The sequence below is a fragment of the Lepisosteus platostomus genome, chromosome 19 (genome assembly GCF_059453375.1).
Source record: "Lepisosteus platostomus isolate fLepPlt1 chromosome 19, fLepPlt1.hap1, whole genome shotgun sequence".
Lineage (NCBI taxonomy): Eukaryota > Metazoa > Chordata > Actinopteri > Semionotiformes > Lepisosteidae > Lepisosteus > Lepisosteus platostomus.
This window is the reverse complement of record NC_142629.1, coordinates 8,521,369-8,535,181: the sequence shown is the minus strand read 5'-3', so window position 1 is coordinate 8,535,181 and position 13,813 is coordinate 8,521,369.

Here is a 13,813-nt window from a genome sequence, read left to right as displayed (position 1 = left end):
AACCTGACCTCAGTGCAATGGGTGATTAGAAATTCTGACAGAGTTTGTATTGATGCTCACCTAATTGGATGGGTTGGGAAGTAACAAGATTGAAAGGAAGTGCTGAAATTCCCTGTGCTGTTGTAGTTGATTTTGGAAGGAGATGTTTTTCATTTTTAGTGGCCTGCATTACTTAATATCATTGCAGGAATTTATTTTACAAAGATCTTCTCAGTACTCAGTTTACCACCAAAGTGGTTTATATACTGTATAGTTGTTCTACACTGCCTTTTTGATTTTCCAGTGCACTAATTGTCTTATAAAAGGTGTACAGCACATAATGTGTTTCAAATTTTAAAGCCCAGATTTCTCCAGTCAAAGCTTAGGTCATGTCACTAGCTGTTAGTGGGATGTCCTTAGTGCTAATGCACAGCTGTTAGATCACCACTGGGGTACAGTGGGTATATGTAAACTAGGACCTTTCCTTCTTTCATTCAAAATGGTAATTCCTATGACCTGTCAGACACAGTACCTGCAGTCATGCAATGACATCATAGAGATATGCACTTGCTCTCCTGTATGGAAGTGTGGTGCCTGCAGCCTGTTTAAAGATGAAATCCTGCAAGTGGTTTTATTTGAGGATCATATCTGCAGGTCCTCATTCCCCAAGTACAGTATAGAGGGTGTGGCCAGTAATAACACCCTTCATGCCTGCCTCCCCATACTTTTATCTGGTACTTAGTAAACACAATTGGCATAGAGACTCCTCTCCTCTATGAAAGCAGAAAAGAACCCAGTGACTACATTAGGGACTCCAGTGGAGTACTGCTAAGTGGTTCATGAGTTCAGATCCCGGATGGAGCAGTGCCACTGCTGCATCCTTAAGCAAGGTTCTTCTCTCAGTTTGCTCCTGTAAATGTCCTGCTGTGTCATGGGGTCTCCAGGTGATCAAGTAAATGAAAAATTGTTCTTAACAATTGGCCAGCAGCCATATCACTCTGCAACTCACAACTGGCAACCCACTGAAGCTAAGCAGGTGTGAGCCTGATCAGTACCTGGATAGGAGACCTCCTGGGAAAAACTAAGGTTGCTTCTGGAAGAGGATTTAGTGGGGCCAGCAGGGGACGCTCACCCTGTGGTCCATGTGGGTCCTAATGCCCCAGTATAGTGAAGGGGACACTATACTGTAAACAGGCGCTGTCCTTCAGATGAGACGTAAAACCGAGGTCCTGACTCTCTGTGGTCATTAAAAATCCCAGGGCGTTTCTCGTGAAGAGTAGGGGTGTAACCCCGGTGTCCTGGCCAAAATTTCCCATTTGCCCTTATCAATCATGGCCTCCTAATAATCCCTGTCTATGAATTGGTTTCATTACTCTGTTCTCCTCCCCACTAATAGCTGATGTGTGGCGAGCGTTCTGGCGCACTATGGCTGCCATCGCATCATCCAGGTGGATGCTGCACATTGGTGGTGGTGGAGGGGATCCCCATTACCTGTAAAGCACTTTGAGTGGAGTGTCCAGAAAAGCGCTATATAAGTGTAAGCAATTATTATTATTATTATTATTATTATTATTATTATTATTATTATTAACAAACTTAACAGAAGTATCTGGTTAATTAAAAGATTTAAAAAACAAATGTGTTTGGATACCCCCCATTCCACCTCAGCCACCAAAGGGCAGGACACAGGTATTGCTATTGGTCATGGCTAAAGGCTTGGTTTAAACAGAAAGAAATGTAAAATTGGGTGGGAATATTCAGTAAAGGAATTAATTTCCAGGAAATTCCAGGAAGGAATTTCAAACTTAAGTATAAACCGGGCATGGTGTTTGTAACCACACTTGTGCTTTGGTCTATATATTCTTATCCCAAAGAAAAAGTGCTACACAAAGGTCCAACAATACAATTTACAGAAACAACCTGGTTTCTCCAACTATGACCTACAACAATTTCCGTATCCTTTCACAAACTTTCACCCATTTCTAAAATTCATTGTTAATATATCCTCTACCACTATACCTTTGAAGAGTCTCTAAATTACTGTACCTACCTGGGATTCTCCGCTTCTGTAATGATGAAAGTAAGTGGAAACGGACACGGGGAGGAGACGACGAGGAACTGGGCAGGTTGACAAACAGGGGGGTATGGTCATGGCGAACAAGTTCAAGTCCAAGGGGAATTCCTGGTTGAAGTCCAAAAGTCCAGAACTGGGTGATCCATCCAAGACGATAACTAGACTGTCAGTAAAGTCACTAGGGACTTGTGAGAAAAAATGGTCGGACCCTATGCCCTTCTGAGAGAGTAGGTGTCCAAAATCCTAGGAGCGAAAGGCAGTATACGAGGTTGGGGGAGGCAGGCTTGGTTGGGTTTCCAAAGAGTCTGGTCGAGAGTAAACAAATCCAATAGATGCTAGGCAGAGACAAAGTCGAAGCTGGAGACAGAGCTGAGTCGGGTCAGAAAGGTATCCATATCCAATAGCCACTAGACAGAAACGAAGACAAAGCCGAAGACAAAACAGGGTCGGAATCCAGAAGTCAGGTCAATAAGGTACGCGCACATGAGAAAGGCTAAAGTCGATCTCAGGGCTGACAGGGTATAAATATGGAAAAAAGGCGTGAGCAGTGCTAATAGCTTTACTAGGGCGCAGGTGTTGACCCCAAGAGGTACACACGGGAATACGGTTCGTGACATAGACAAGGTTAAAAACCAGAACGGGATCCGGTGCAGGAACGGGGAATAAAAATGGGTTAACGAGGCCAGGCGCTCCGAGCCCTGGACCCAGATGGTCAGGACGCCGTGGTGAAGCCTATGCCATCGGGTCACTCCTGGACCCACTGGTAGGTGGGCTTCCGCGTGTCCATCTTTCAATGCTGAGCCCAGAATAGTGAGACTGTCAGGCTTAAATAAGGAAGGGCAGGATAGGAGGCAAGTGCACATAATAAAACCAAAATGTGAAAGAGCCAGTGTGCCCTTAAGAGGAGGGATTACGATTGTGTCATTTTCTCTGTATTACAAACCCAGTAATTCATAGTTATGTCCTTTACATATTTACCTTTCATCCCAAAGACATGGGTTATGTAGTGATGACATGGACTTCGAAAACCAAGACCTTATAATGCTCTCTTTCCTCATTGACAGAGGATACCCCACGCACAGAATTTACAGTAACCTCAGCCAAGCTAGAAACAGCCCTCATAACATCAACCCAAAGAGGAATTCCCAGACCCAGAATTGTATTGCACTGGTGCTTCCTTTCCACTCCATCACCCTTCTCCGTTTTTCAGGATGGAACCTTTTCCCCAGACAACACCACATCATCTTATATTGCCAACCACCTCATCTGCATAACCTTCTTCATCACAGTTCCCTCAACCCCCCACAGCCACCATGCCCACCAGCAAACTTTTCCTGTAACAGAAACCACTGCATCATCTGCAAATACGTACCTAGTATCACAAATATTCAGGGCCCCACAAGCCATCTAAAATCACCCAGAGAACATCTTGAGTATCAGGTAATCTTATTTACTGCATCTTTTGTAGACAATGCCCTGCCATTTACATTGGTGAGACAGGAGGAAGACTGGATGACCATTCAGGGGACATGGTAGAACACTGAAGATAAAAGATTTCTCTAAGCCAGTTGTTACTCATTTCACTCACCTTTCTGTCTAAAACTTTCTACAGGAATTTCAGGACTCCTATTCCAGAAAAATATCATAAACCAAGATTACCCTTAAACTTGGCTCACATATTCCCCCTTCTCTCAGTGGCAGACTAATTTCTTATTCTCGATCCAATTCGTGTAGACACTCTCACCTATAATCCCAATCTCACCTACTCTACTCTGTTTTTTTAAATTCCTGTCCCTTACTCTCTCTCTCTCACAGCTAATTGTGTTTGCTGTTTCTATTTTGCAATGTGCAATTAACCTTAAATTGCCATAGCAACAGTAATACATACTGTAACCTTATAACTTTGCTGGTTTCTTTCACGTTATCTATTTGCTTTGTTTTTTTCCTTTGAACCCAAATTGTGTATATAGTGTCACGCCCTCTGCAGCCAGAGGGCGCTCCTACTCTGTCCTGTCTGTTGTTTCCGGTGCTTTGCTGTCCTTCCGGTGTCTCTCTCTCTCTGGGGCGATATATAATAATAATTATAATAATAATAATAATAATAATAATAATAATAATAATAATAATTGCTTACACTTATATAGTGCTTTTCTGGACACTCCACTCAAAGCGCTCTACAGGTAATGGGGACTCCCCTCCACCACCACCAATGTGCAGCATCCACCTGGATGATGCGACGGCAGCCATAGTGCGCCAGAACGCTCACCACACATCAGCTATCAGTGGAGAGGAGAGCAGAGTAATGTAGCCAATTCATAGAGGGGGATTATTAGGAGGCCATGATTGGTAAAGGCCAATGGGAAATTTAGCCAGGACGCCGGGGTTACACCCCTACTCTTTTTGAGAAACGCCCTGGGATTTTTAATGACCACAGAGAGTCAGGACCTCGGTTTTACATCTCGTCCGAAGGACGATATTTCTGGGTCTTTCTTTTGCCTTCTCTCAGCATTGACGTTCGGATGTCCTGAGACCCGCCTAGCACCAGGTCGCCCCACGTCCGCTACCTGAGGGCATAGGTTTCTATATGGCATTTCCTGAACAGCTGAGCCCGGGTTAAGCCCTGTTTCGCCGCTACGCATGGGGTCTTTTACGCTCTCCTGCCATTCCACGGTTCGTCCTTTCCGACATTAGTGACATATAGCATATAATTGATTACCTCAATGTGTCAAGCTTTAAGGCAATATATTTGAAATCTGTGCAAGGGTCTGAATACTTTTTTAAGACACTATAGTTACTGTAATTGAAAGAGATAACTATAAGTTTTATTTTAAAATAATTGTAATTAATAAAACATGGTGTTTTCTTTTTACTGTACTTAAAATAAAAATATAGTTCTTTGTTTCACGATTTACACATTTTTACAGAGGAAGAGTGTATGATAATATACTTCAGCAAATGAGCTTTTGGTTTAAAATTGAATAGTCAATAGGAAAGCACTGGTCAAGTTATCCTCTCTGTACTGCTCTGAATAAACTTTTAAGGTGATCATGGATTTCTTTTAACATTGTCTATTCAGACAACCTTAAGTGAATCGGTTTGTTTTAATCTATAAACATTGACTGTTTATGCTCTTGTCCTTTGCATGCATTGCTTCCATTGATTTAACCTGTGTGAGCCCAATGAGCACAGTTCCATTTTAGAAACAAAATTGAATCAGGCCCAGTTTTTCATTAGCCAGGTTTTGCTTTTCAGGTCATCTATTTGACTTGGCATAGCACTTAGTAATTTCAGCAGCTCTAAACAATGGGATAAAGGCAATCTTTTTTTGTTTTTGTGAGAACTAAGAAAAGGGTCACCCTTAATTAAGTCAAGAATGTAATACGGTTTGTTTTCAGAAATAAATATTTCTTAAAATCGTTTTAAACAATTTTTCAGTAACCTTATCATCTTCACTATAAACTAGATTATTATACAGTGTACCTGAGAGAACTCATCAAGTGTAAAATCTGTTAGTTCCAAAGGCTACATATGAAGAAAGCAAAACCTTTGACATTTGGCAAATTAAATATGGTTTAGAAATATGTGAGCCATAGATTTCTATACCCTTAAGTTATTCAGTAAAAAAAATGTAGTTAAAAGGTGAGTTAAAGGTGAACTAGTAATACAGAAAAAAAGAGAAAAAATACATATCACCTTTAGAGTTCAGTTAGGCAGTATGACTCTATGCCAGGGTCAAGACAAAAGAGAAAAGCAATGTCTTAAAGGGAACAAAGGAAGACACCCAGAGGGTTTGTTTGTGTAGCGTGAGAATGGAAATATCGAGAAAAGAAAACCACCCTCATGTTGCTTGTGCTTTGAAAGGCCTGGGAAATTGGGGTCATATACTGCAAACGAAAATCATTATAGATGCTTTATAATTATGAAAACTGTAGTACTTCAAAGACAATTTCAAATCTCATCCATAAAGAGATTTAAATTGGTCCTTAGAAATACTAACCAGTTATTTTTTTACTAAAAATGACTGACATTCAAAAGTTCATGTACAGATGATTCAACAGTAAAACCTCTGAAAAGGTGTGCAACAAAGAACTGCTATGCCTCATTGAGATAGATCGAGGAAGGAAACCAGTTTCTTGTCAAAACTCCCACAAACAAGGGGATAAGCAAACTCTATACAGAACTCAAAAGACATAAGGCAGCAGTAAGAACCATGCCACCATGCTACTTAGAAAATATATACTGTAGTAGTTTTTAAACTTCCATACCTAGTGAAATATTACTGATCAGAAGAAACCTTGCAACAATGTACTGTAGTTTCAGAGTATGGGACCTGATGGGCAATAAAGGAGTTAACAGATATGCTTTTGTATATCTATGATGTTTTTGGTATACAGTACATTGTGGTTTTATTCATTTCTCAAATTTTGGAATCAACTCTTAGACAATTGAGGACTCCAATTATATGACATAGCCCTTGCCTTTTGTTTTAAATCATATCCAGAAGCTACAGTTTAATTAATCAGATAGGAAATCTGCTGATTATGATTTCTTTTTCTTTGTTTTCAAGATAAAAAGTCTCTTATATTCCAGTGCTTTGTCTCACTAGAACACAATTTAGACTATCCAAATCCTACATTATGCCCACCCAAAGACCTTTATCATTAAGATTTATAGCTGAGACTTTTTCATAACCTTCTGAGATTTCTTTCTTTCTTTCTTTCTTTCTTTCTTTCTTTCTTTCTTTCTTTCTTTCTTTCTTTTTTTTTCTTTCTTGGGTTGGGAAGCATGATGTACAGTATATGTATTTTTTTTGTAAAATATATTGTTTTTCTTGCTCCTTGTATTATTTAGTGGCATTCTAATTCATCCCTAAATTAGAAAATAATAATTTAAGAGATTATTGGAGAGTCCAAGACCAATATCAGAAGCAGAAATGTCAATACACACACAAGAAAATTATTGTTGCTCTCCAGATTACAACAAAATTTCTTAATTGTGGATTTTCATTTTTTATTGTTAATATTTTAACCTTCTTCTGTGTAAATCCACTTTATATTGGCCTCCAATCTTCCTTATCACAGCCATAGACATGTTTCAAATTATTTTTCTGAACTGAATTTTCAGTTTCAAATTTTGTCATTTGTTTTGGACTTTGAAGTTATTTATTGAATTTAAATGTCCCTGTGATTGTCTGCAAATTTAATCTGTGTTATTTAACATTAATCATGTAATGTATGAAAATCATAACTGAGGTTTCAAAGTAATCCATTCTTGCGTGAGGAGGGACAGTGTTACGCATTCCACACACGTCTCTGTCACGTCTCGCATTCCCATGTGTGTTTAATAAACTCTCACACCACAAGTAATGCACCTATCACCGTTCACTCCCGTCACTATTTTAGTTCCCCTCTTTCCTCACTTCCCCACTCACTATTGCGGATTCTCCTTGAGCTCCCAAGAGCGCGTTATTTCTTTAATGGTCTACATTCAATATTTGATCTTCTAGTCTGCCCTTCGTTTTTGACTTTGTATTTGTAACACTAGTTTAGGACAGGTGAGTGCCTTTTGTCTTATATGTTTTGGGCAGTTAGTAAAGGTTAGCCAGGGCGTTAGAAGACACCGAAGACCGAGTGTTTCAGGCTTTTGTTTTGTAGTTAGGTCAGCTTTCCCTCACTTTATTAGCCAGCTCCATTTTGTTTGTTATTTTCTTTTGTTTTGGCACTGCTGTAGTTCCCTTTCCCTGTGTGTTATTGTGTCCTATTTATGTACCAGTCACTTTAATCACTTTAAAATAAATCACTTTTGCACCAAAACTTGTTCTCAGGCTCACCAGAAACCCACCTGCATCCAAAACCATCCTACATGTTACACCCCTTTACCCCTAGACACGTGGGGTCATAACAAGGCTTCAGGAATGCAGGTGACCTCTGACCTTCGCCTCACCTTCAGGAAACAAAGAGCACTCTCCTTGTCACCACATCGTCCCTCCGACTGTCCCATCGAGTTGCTACCAGGAACCCTGCCCCCAAGAGTACTGTAATGACTACTAAGTTATGTACTGACTACTACTGTAGTGCATTTAGTTAAGTACAAGTGAAATACACAGAGTCTAATTTATAATCTCTAACCTGACTATATTTAATTAATTCTTATGTGAAAAGCCTCCTGCTTTAAGCTATAAAACCCTGCATTTCACAAATGGCGACCCACTAAATCTAAACAGATGTGAGCCTGGCCAGTACCTGGATAGGAGACTTTGTGGGAAAGCTGAGGCTGCTGCTGGAAAATGTGTTACTGGGGCCAGCAGGGGTCAATCACCCTGCAGCCTGTGTGGGTCCTAGTGCCCCAGTATAGTGATGGGGACACTATACTGTAAAAAGGCGCCTTCCTTTGGATGAGACTTTAAACCAAGTTCCTGACTCTCTGTGGTCATTAAAAATCCCAGTCATTAAAAATCTTTCTCGAAAAGAGTAGGGGAGTAACCCGTTCTGGACAAATTTCCCATTGGCCTTTACCAGTCAAAGTTTTCCATCCCATTAGTAGGATAATTCATTATAAATCCATTATAAATTTCATATGGATTATTCATATGTTACTGAAAGCCAAGTGTTTTTGAAAATGTCTCTGTCCTCATTTAGATAACGTGGGAAAGCAATAAACTTGTAATATTTTGTACAGTTGTAGTCACCATACCACAAAACAGATGTCATAGCCTTAAAGCTCAAAGGAAAGCAACATGAACAATTTGTGGTCTCAGAAAAATGTCATATATTGACAGGCAAACGAGACAAGTGTCTTCAGTCTAGAAAAGCTTCCCGCTGTGGTGTGCATTCCACCAGTGGCACATTGTTAATCTACCAGTGCTACATGTGAACTAATTACAAATTAATTCATTTTAATCACAGGATGCATTATCACGAAAGAGTTCTTTCCGGATCCTTTGCGGACGACACAATCCGAAGTAGTGAGGAAACACTGGGGAAAAAGTCATGCAGGAGACGGGAATGAAGACAGGGGCCGTGTCCTTGGTGCGCTGGTGTGCGGGGAAGGTGTGGCCGAGGCAAACAATCCAAATAAGTCCATAGCCGAATCCAAAATACGGGCAAAAGTCCATGGCCAGGTGATCCATCCAAGTCAGGAGGTTAAAGACAGGAACCAGGTCGGAACCAGCTAGGGGAACAGGAACAGACATAGAAACTTGCCTCGGGCTCACAAGATATGGAAATCAGATGCAGAGCCCGGAACTGACTGAGTGTCTGGCTTTTAGGGGGGATGGGAAGGAGGCTGGAACAAGGAGCAGGTTCACAAAATTAGGTCCGAAGTGAAAAGACCCAGAGCGCCCTTAAGGAGGAGGGACTACAATCGTGACAGCATTTAGTTAATTCATTCTCTGTGTGGTTACAGCATAAATACCTTTTTTTTACTTGTCTTCACCCAAGGTGAAGTATTGCATATGTGGAATAAATGACTCAATATTGTAATTAAAAAGGTGGTGATGGCTCAGTTAACAGTATTATCACCATTAGGTTCATTTTTGCCCAAACCCAAAAGATTGTACAGGTTCAGTATCTTTAAATCTATGTTTTCATCACAAAGGAAGATTTACCATCTGAGAGAGAACAAAACACTGAAAAGTCATTCTCAAAAATTAAAATCAACATGGTAAGAGTAGTGAGATTATGGAAAGTGGAAGAACATTAATACAAAAAAGACACCTGGGGATTCTGATAATATTTTTTCTGATACACTTAAAGCCTTAGTGCTGACAAAACACACAAGAATGCTGCTTTCAGTTCTTATTAAACCCTGGCTGCGACAGTCACTAAGCACAAGGTAATCAGAAGAAATCATCCCAGCTATTTAGCATTTGGATTAACCTGGAATGGGGCATAGTCTGTGTACAGATGATGCATACTGTACAGTGTCCCCTGTGAGTGAGCAGATCCTGAGGAGGAGAATGTTGCCATCTCCTGATTTGTTGCAGATAGGGGCTCGATGGGATCAGCTGAAATGGGGCATGGCTTGGATGAGTTGAGCACACACCAGAGGTAAGACTCGGACCTGGAACTTGAGTGGAGCTAACTGGAACAGGTATGAGCACCAGAGAGGGAAAAGCTGAGTCCCCGGTAGTCCACAGCTGGGTGCTGTAGTGGAGTGGGGCAGTGCTTGGCATTGGAGAGAGACCATGGCTGCTGGTGGTATCAAGGGCACTGTGAGAGATGGTGTTGAAGGCAGTCCATGGGGCACTCAGGGGTGGAGTATCTGAGGGTGGCCAAGACCTTGCAAAAGCTGAATGCCCACTAAACTGGGTTGATGCCATCTGGACCCTCAAATGTTCAGCCACACATTGGCATTGTGTTACATTAGTGTATCTGTACATCATATATAACTCATTCATTTGTTTCCATAGTTCTCTTTATATTATATTCTTTATTACTTTAGTATTAATTTATTACTCTTTACTGTGCCTTGCAGTGCTGACATTTTAAACAAGATCAACTATTTGGATTGACGCACAGATAGAGAACCAATACAGCTAAATTGTGCCTGAAGATTAATTAATCACATTGTACTGATGATGAAGCATTTTTACTTTTTACTCCTCCTTAAGAGGAGGGGTTTACCATCGTGACATATCTTAAATATTTGTTATATTTTTATGAGAAACAAAAGAATATGAACTACCAATATGGCTTAACATCTCACACCACCTTCCTTGTAGATAGTGTCCTGCTTTGAAGCATTTGAACCTTCTTTTTCTCTTATGGTCATTGAACAAATTGTCCTTATCAGTCATGCAGTCAACATTGAAGAAGGCTTAATGTTCGGACAGGCTCATGTAACCTGGTATGACAGATGGAAAGGTCAAATGAGCCATTTGATAAGACTCAAAATGAAAATGTAAATGTTTGTGTGATGGCTCAGAATTCAATTAAAAAAGAAATTAGACTTCTTTGTATTGTAAGAGAACATAAGATTTAAAGAATGGTAACAAAAGAGAGGAGGTCTATCTAGCCCATTAGAGAGTTTCTAGCTAATTGATTCAAGTATTTCATCAAGTATTTCTTGAAGGAAACCCTTTAGGTAATGAGGTACTTCTTGTTTTCAGTTTTAAATGCTCTTTCACATAGTTTCCAGTTGTGTCCTCTGGTTTATGTTTCAGTTTATATTCTGAAAAGAAGTCCACTGAGCTGACTTTATCAGTGCCTTTCAGGGTTTTAAATATTTGTATCAGGCCCCCTGTAATGTCTTCTCAAAAAGGTTTAGTTCTTTTAGTCCATCAGAATGTGTCTGGTTACTCTTCTCTAGACTGACTATAAAGCAGCAATATAAACATATATAATTTAATATAAAATACAATACATTTTTGTAATATGATTACCATAATGGGACACAATATTGTAAATGAGGCTGTGATAGTGTATTGTACATTTTTATCATAAGGTCTATTGATTTAAATTTTATACTTTTGACTATATATCCTTACATTTTTTGCTTTTTGAATTCCTTTCTTACAGTACTTTGTCTAGAAGTTGAAAATGATCTAACAGAAGTACAGCAAGTCTGTTTCATAAGTAGCTTCTTCAATTTGCATACCTTTTCTACCTGATTAGTAAATAAGTACAGGAGGGCCTGCATAAGTATATAATAAGTACAGAGTTTGACTGCATTCTGCAGAAACCTGTGGGGTGTGGTCTACTGCTATCACCTAACCAGTAAGCTGAAGATGATTGATCAGTGATCATGTGATGATGCACAAATAAGGAAGTGGAGACTTAAATTAAAGAAGGTAGATGATCCATTGAGGTTTGGTGCATCAGCAGGAGAAAGAGTCAAACAATAAAGCGTAAAGTGAGTTCTTGTTCTTTGAAAAATTGGACTGAGTTTTCATTGTGACATTGACAAGATGAAGGTATATGGCTAGGCTGGCGAGCATCTCAGCTGCCCAGCACTCTGTTTAGTAAGGGACTCAATATCTTGAGTGAGTTAGTTGATGGGTTAGTGCTCATTGATAGTCAGGCTTCTGTTTTTAGAGTGATTTTCTTTAGCATTAAAAATAAAATTCAATGGTTTACTTTTTTAAAGAAGCCTGCTACTGTCCCAACATTTTTGTCTTCTAACCTTTCAGGCTCATCTGAGGGGCAAACCATGTATTGTGGTGAATAAGAGCAGATGGGTGACCATTATCACCTTGCGGAAACCAGCCTTCTCAGTCTTGTGTTCCACAGATCATTAGCCTAAGAACATTTATAATCCCTTCCCCATTACATAAAGCCACATTCTTTTACTGTTCTCTGAACATGCCAGTGTTTTTTTCCATGAACAAATGCTGGTCTGCAGACTCGCATACAGAAACAGCATTTAGGAGATACAGTATGAGAATCAGCTATTAATTTAAAGAAGGTTCCAACAGAGGCTTTAAGGGAGGCTGGGGGATTAGTACAAAAATGAAGCTGTGCAGGTGAAGCATAGTGGAGTAATAGCCAGCAAACAGAATTTATAAAGGTGCTGGTTGCAGATAGCAACAAAGCTAGGGAAGTTTGTAATTTTCAAAACCTGTGAAGCAGGGGATTTCTCTATAACTGTAAATCAAAGAGGTTGTGGAATGCATTTTATTCATGTATTGTTTGGCCATAAGTAATCTGTTAATACAAAGGGGAAAATGATTTTTTTGTATTTCTGCTTATTTATTCCCAATTTTCTACTTAAATACTTAAAAGTCTCCAAGGCAGTTTTAATAGAATCGAAGTATTAATTCTACAGATTGCTTTATAGACTTTACCTAAAGTACCCCTCACAAGCACTTCAATGTACTGCAATGCTATTAAATAAAGATAATTTTTTGTCTTCATATACCAAAAAAACAATTTTATACATACTAGATGTGGTTTATATGTGAAAAGGCTATGTCTCAGTCACATTTGATAGAATGATTTTGTCTATTTTGTCTTCTTTTAATCAAATAGTAAAATAGTCAGTTATGAAAACATATCAGTTGAAACACTTATGTTAATTAAAAAGTATAACCTCCCCAAGCTAAAATTCCCACTTTTAACAATGCTCCTGTAATTATCTTCTACAGAAGGTTAGAATTGAGAGTTCATTAATAAAACCATTTGTTTTAAGAGCCATTGTACTTCTAATAGAACAAAGATTCATTAAGTAAGCATACTGTAGATTTACATGTATTAATTAAACTGTAATATGAGAATGTTCTTTGGATTCCTAATAGATCTGGGGATATTAAAAAAACCTGAAAAGAAACTGGGTCTGTACTTTCATTTAATCTAATATACTAACAGGACTCCAGGACAAAGCGAAGGACAAGCTGTTTCACAAGTATCGCATTACTAGAGGACAATTGATTTATTAAATGTAATTACCAGGGTTTACATAACATTGGTCTTTAATGTGGTTTGAATTCAGGCTGATCCACTCCAATCTAAGGCAGTCCGAGTTAAATGTCATTGCAACCTAATGCTTTGGGAATACTTAGTTTAAAGTTTAAGGTTCAGAAACGTAAACAGTGTCTCTTTTGTTTGCCACAAAACGGCTTCACACAGGGAAGGTGAAGACTGAATTTGCCATTGTCTAGATAGTTATCCAAAGGGCAAATGTGAAGCAAAATCCTTTAGTGAAAACATACAGTATAAGAGAGATAACCAAAACAAGAAAACAGATAAATTATTCAGAGAGTAATGATGCAATAGAATAGTAAATTACCTTTAAGTGGTTTAAAAAGTTGAACCTTTATACAAA